This window comes from Pipistrellus kuhlii, unplaced genomic scaffold (genome assembly GCF_014108245.1).
Source record: "Pipistrellus kuhlii isolate mPipKuh1 unplaced genomic scaffold, mPipKuh1.p scaffold_m20_p_37, whole genome shotgun sequence".
In the NCBI taxonomy this organism is placed as follows: domain Eukaryota; kingdom Metazoa; phylum Chordata; class Mammalia; order Chiroptera; family Vespertilionidae; genus Pipistrellus; species Pipistrellus kuhlii.
The window spans coordinates 2,477,284-2,483,283 of NW_023425537.1; the positions used below are offsets into that span (position 1 = coordinate 2,477,284).

The 6,000-nt window shown below is 39.6% G+C and overlaps 2 protein-coding genes across 3 annotated transcripts in view; both read right to left on the reverse strand.

The window, feature by feature from the left end:
* KCNJ2 (potassium inwardly rectifying channel subfamily J member 2) overlaps nt 1–1,818 on the reverse strand; it is a 76,673-nt gene extending 74,855 nt beyond the window's left edge. The window contains exon 1 of the mRNA XM_045570760.1: nt 1,731–1,818. The gene's annotated coding sequence lies outside the window, so the exon portion shown is untranslated. The remainder of the gene's footprint in view (nt 1–1,730) is intronic.
* KCNJ16 (potassium inwardly rectifying channel subfamily J member 16) overlaps nt 1–1,862 on the reverse strand; it is a 40,471-nt gene extending 38,609 nt beyond the window's left edge. Inside the window, exon 1 of one of the 2 annotated variants that reach the window (XM_045570761.1) lies at nt 1,731–1,862. The gene's annotated coding sequence lies outside the window, so the exon portion shown is untranslated. The remainder of the gene's footprint in view (nt 1–1,730) is intronic. The other variant, XM_036407686.2, reaches the window with a different exon arrangement.
* Nucleotides 1,863–6,000: the final 4,138 nt, after the last annotated feature.

Consider the following 6,000-nt stretch of genomic DNA (forward strand, 5'->3'; position numbering starts at 1 on the left):
CAATGTTCTTAGAAGACTGGACTGTGGGAGTCTTATAGTCACCTGTTCTTTGCCTCAATGAAACCACTTTCCTTTTGATCAAATTGCACTTGGAATGCAGACAACACTGAGTGTGGATCTTAGACTAAAAAAGTTCCATGACTTTCCCAAGATTACACAGCCAGAAAGTGGAAAATCTAAACTTCCTCTATAAAATGAATATAACTCTTAGCAAATTTGAGATGAAAATCCAATGAATATAGTATTTAAGCATCCAGAACATAATAAGCACAAAGATGCTTATTTTTCTACCTCACCATAGAAATACTTATAGTCCATCTGATGCCTGGAATCATGCATTTTTCCACCCACTAGTCCTAAAGTTAGGTTTGAGGACACTCTTCCTAGAACAAGGAAGTAATATAGAATACTCAAGGATAAACTTAAATAGGACAAAAGTGAAACAGTTTGTTCAAAGGATGGGTTTTATAAATTCAAAAGGAGAAGGTTCCAATAAATATATGAATTGTTTACTCTGAATATTTACTCTGAATACCTTTTATATGTCAATGCTTTCCACAAAATCACAATTTTGGCCAAGTCCTAATTTTCAACTAATTTATATCCTTAATTTGGACTCACCATTAACATGTATAATGAAAGAAACATATTTTTTCCAATGTCCTTGAACTTTTTTTTTTTGCAAATCCAAATATACTAATTTAGGAATATGCATTATAATAGCAATATTGACTGCCCCTTCCATTACAGTCTTTTCTTCCACTTTCAAATGTTATCATGGTCTAGTTTTATATGAGACTAATGTCTTAGATTTAACACAATTCTCACAGTCTCAGGCTCTAAAAAAATTTAAGCAGGAATTATATCTATCAGCAACTATACATTAATATATTCTTTCTTCTTAAAAGTCTAACTCTTGTAGCTATAAGACTAATATTCAGCAGAAATATTTCAGTCTTTTTCTCCTAGAGCCTTTTCAGTTTATCCCACTACAAAAGAATGTAAGGCACATTATCAAAATCATCTGAATATAGCAATAATTTACCACCTACACTCACAAACAAGGGAAGTGACTCTATTATATACATTATAGAATTCATGGTAGCCAGAGAGAAAGGATCAATACCTCTACACTTTTCTGAATAAATACTCAGAGACAAAAGTTTCATGATTTTAATGGACAAGAATTTAAAAAAAAAATCCAGAGAGAGAGAGGTAATTGCAAGAGGAGGAAAGTCTTCTAATTTATGTTAAAAATCAATCTAGGAAGTTGATGTTTTTATTCTCATATCATTATATACAAAACTCAGAAGAATTAGCTTATTTTTCTTAAAGTTTTTATGTGGTATATAGATGCTTATTTTAATGCTTGAAGTTAATAAAACAGGATATAATAATTTGCTTCTGAAAGAACTGTTAGAATACTCCACCTGGTATTGAATATGGAACATGAAGTCACTTTGAGACAGCTTCATACATAGGGGCACCAAGATCTGTTTAGTAAATCCCTTAAAGACCCATTAGAAACTACTTTTGACCAAATCTTCAAAAGAACTCAAGGAATGACACACTGACTCTTATTTGAAGCACCTGGATAGGAAAGTCAATGGTCTTTATTGCACTTGATTCAACACTGACATTTACATTGCTGGATACAGAGCATTGCTGGCCCCTAAGCAAAGCATAGGCTGTATGACCTTGTACAAGAACAAAAGTAGAGCAAAGCTTACCTGTTTTCACTCTCCCCATAGAGGACCTGTGAGCTGGGTGCTCACAGCTGAGCAATGGCAAAAAAACATTCTTTAGTTAATAATAAAGGGAAGGAAAGCTGCAGACACCAAGAACCTGGGTTAACCATTGACATTGGTTGTTCCTACTGTTCCACCCTGGGAATCTACATAGGTAGCCCTTGGCATCTTATAAAGCGGGCAGTGGCTGGTCAGCTGAGACTGTGGTTACCTCACCACCTCTGTACCTCTGCAGAAGGTACAGCGTGAAGGTCATTCCAGCATGCATACCCTGACTAAGTTTTCACTCGGTCAGGGTTACAAAGGAGGAAGACTTCCTGGGCCAGAAACATGCTCAACAATGCCAGTAAGTGACTCAAATATTTACAAACAGGGTTGCTGGGAGCTAACCTATGGAAACCATCCTGCCGGCTGGCTTTCAGGTGTGGAGCACTGAAACCCTTTTCAACCAGAACTCTTTGTCTGCATCTTAGCAGGTGAGGGGTGAGATGCATGCCAATGAAAACTGAGACAAGACAATCAGAAAGAGCTAAGCATCCATTCCTACCTCTATTCAACATGCCTTTAATAATTATTTACCAAGTGCTGCACAGTTCCAAAGACGCCCTGATAAACAAGAGACAGAGATTACAACTGAAGGGTCCACCCTCCCTTAACCCCAGAATCCCATCATGCCATTATCTGAGAGGATAAGCGGAACACAGGCTGTGTTCAGGTAGTTACTTCACCCTAGAGGCAGGTTCTCAGGATGAAATGAACTGTAGAAGTGGTCAAGTAGGCAAGCTGGTCGACCAGAAGTCAGAAGATGGAAAAGTAAGAGAACAGCTGGCTTTAAAGAGAAAGGCCAAGAAAATGTGAAATAACATTCCCAAACCCTATGGGAGCTGTATCCAGAGCTCAAAGACAGTCTTGCGCTGGCAAGGGGCTAGTATTTTTTTTTTACTCCAAAGAGTGCTGGTAACCTGAGGATCTAGGAGCACCATCCAGTTTGGCTGACCATCCAAACCCAAGGGGAGCTTTCTAGGTCCTGAGCATAGTTGCTGTTTGGGGGGTTGTTTGGTTTGGGTTTTCAGTTTTTTAGAAGCATGAACACTTGCCAGGCCACAGTGGCTCAGTTGGTTGAGCATTGTTCTGTTCACCGAAAGGTTGTTGATTTGGGTCCCGGTCAGGGCACGTATGGCAGACAACTGATCAATGGCAATGTTTCTCATAGCAATGTTCATCTCTCTCTCTCTCTCTCTCTCTCTCTCTCTCTCTCTCTCTCTCTCTCTCTCTCTCTCTGTCGTTCCTCTCTCTAAGCATGTCCTCAAGTGAGGACTTAAAAAAATAATAAAATAAAGCATGAATTCTTGAGAAAGCAAAATTGGATTTTTAATGCTGGTGCTGTCACTAGCTTTGAGACTGTGGGAGCTGCTTAACGTGTGTGCACCTCAGTTTTCTCATCCATAAAGTGGGGCTAATAATGATAACAATTATGTCAAAAACACCCACCTAAGCCAGATACTTGAGAGTTGCAAACCCGTTAGCTATCATTCAGGCTTTGACATTCTGTTCTGGAGCATGTGATATGCAACTTGTTAAACAGTAACAGCTAGAAGAGTTTGAACCCTCCAAGGGACCAATCTTTTCAATCACCTCTAAAGGTCAGGGAAGTAGTGAACCCAGAGGCTAACTTTTCTGCAAAGAAAATTGAACACTAGAGAAATGTCCACATTTCCATACTAATCGAGGCAACTTCCATTGTGGCTTATCCATAATGAGCCCTACTTGACTGTTTAGCATTATGGATTCCTCTCTCAGTTACTGGCCTGATGCCAAGCTGAGCTCCCTTTATCCGTGCCCCATCTCAGAGGACTTCTGAAAGAGCACCAGGTACACAGAAAGCTCCCACTGCTCTGCAAGGACACTTTCAGGGAGGGGGCTTTGTCTGGGGGAGTGTTCGGACTGATCTGAGAAGATGAGGCCTCTTAACTGTATCGCATGAGAAAGACCACAGAGAAGGCAGGACAGGAAGCAAGATGGGGAAACTGGATGTCTTCCCAGCTCCAATAGAGTCATATCATCACGACTTGGCTTCATTCCTTTGTTTGAAGTAAATGCCTAGAACATCAGACACACCCATACTCACATGTAAGTAGAAAAGCAGTGACCTTCAGAGTCTCCAGAAAGACCACGTGGCCCTCAAAGCCCAAGATATCTGGTATCTGACCCTTTACAGAAAACTGTTTGCCGATCCCTGAGCCAGCTGACCCACACAACTCACTATTCACCAAGGACAATGCCCCTCCTTCTGACTAATGATTAGCGCATGGTGAACTTCAGGTTGACTGAATTTCTATAATTGAAAAACCCATCTTTCTATGTACAATCCAGCAATCATGCCCCTTGGTCTTTACCGAGAGTTAAAATTTTATGTCCACGCAAATACTTGCACATAGGTGTTTATAGCAGCTTTATTTATAATGGCCAAGGTAAAAGACTTCCTTCAGTGGGTGAATAAACTGTGGTATATCCAGATGATGAAATATTATTCAGTGCTAAAAAAAAGAAAAGAGCTATCAAGCCATGGAAAGACATGGAGAAATACATACAGGGTGGGGCCAAAATAGGTTTACAGTTGTTCGTATAGAAAATAATACAATAATTAACCCATAATAATAATACAAGAATAAACTGTTTCTTGTACTCACAATGGTAATCTACTTTCACCCCACCCTGTATTGCTATAGAACATTATGGAAAAGGTAAAACTATGGTGATAAGAAAATCAGGAATTGGTGAAGGGCAGACAGAGGGAACAGAGGGTTTTTAGAGCAGTGAAAATACTCTGTATGGGGTTATAATGATGCATACATGTTATTACAGAGCTGACCAAACCCAAGAGTGATGCTAAGGTACACTGTGGACTTTGAGTGACAATCATGTATCAAGGCAGGGTCACCCTTGCTAAAAAAAATGTATCATTCTGGTGAGCAATGTTGGCAATAAAGGAGGTTCTGCAGGCATGGGAGCAGGGGATCCATGGGAAATCTCAGTACCATCCTTCAATTTTTACTGCTCTAAAAAAAGTAAATCTTCCCTTCAAGGTTCCTTTCACTAACTACTTCCTTGCCTTTTCCAAACATCTATTTGTAGTTACTTTTAAAATATATATTTTTTAAACACAAACTTGTTAGGGTCTTCAAAGGAGGAATACCTGAGGCCAAAAGTGGTAAAGAATTATAAATTTATTAGGTCATTGAAATCTAGATGGGCTGAACTCCCAAATGGCACCAATACTCAAGGACCGGAGATGGGGAGTCAGAGATTTTAAAGGACTCCAGGTGGGCTTTTTCTGGGTGAAGAATTCTCTGGGCAGGTCTGGATCCTGAGAAGGTCTGATAATGGTCTTAGCAAGTGGAATGTGGCCTACGCAAAAAGGAATGTTGGTTGTAAAGTGGTCTAAAGGTTAGTTCCCATTGGAGGGGGCATCGATTTAATTATATGATCAGAACTAACAAAACTTTTAAAAGCACTCCCCCCTTTCAATCCATATCGTATGGTTCTTGGTTGCATATGTCATTTCCTTCACCAGACTAAATACTACTGGGAAAGAATTGACTGAAGTCTTTAAAGCATTTAGCAGAAAGCTGTATTACAGCAGAAGCTAAGAAATGAATGCTTTTCTTCTTACAGCAATTATACTCTATTGGAGACCCAAACACTTCTATTTTTCACACTTATTGACTTTTCTCTCCAGTTGCTGTCTTAATAAGCTTCCTACGTTCCTCGTCCATCTCCCACTTCTCCTGAAGCCCAAGCCCCACTTGCTTCACGGAGACTCCACCCAACATCAGAATGACTACATTTTGCCTGGGCTTTTTTTCCCTCTGCATCACCCCAGCACTCAAAATTGTCCTTCACTGTGTCTTGTTTACACTAGAGCAACTGTGTTTTACTGTGTCCCAAACCTTTCAGAACATACATGGCAGAAAAATATGAATAAGTACAAAAAAGGCAATGAAAATGAATTGTGCCTCAATTTCCTTTGCCACAATTATTTCCAATCTTTTCCTCTATTTGTGTTAAGATAAAATTGAGATGCAATTCTATTGATCACTGAATTGTATTTTTAAATCTTTGTCAAGGAGCTCTCACCTTAATGCCAAAGAATGTACCTACTAGCTCTGGACTTCCCAACCTCCAGGAGATGCAAGTTCATAGATCTTCCGAGGCTGGCTTCTGCATTTTCCCTAATCCCATCCCCATTTAC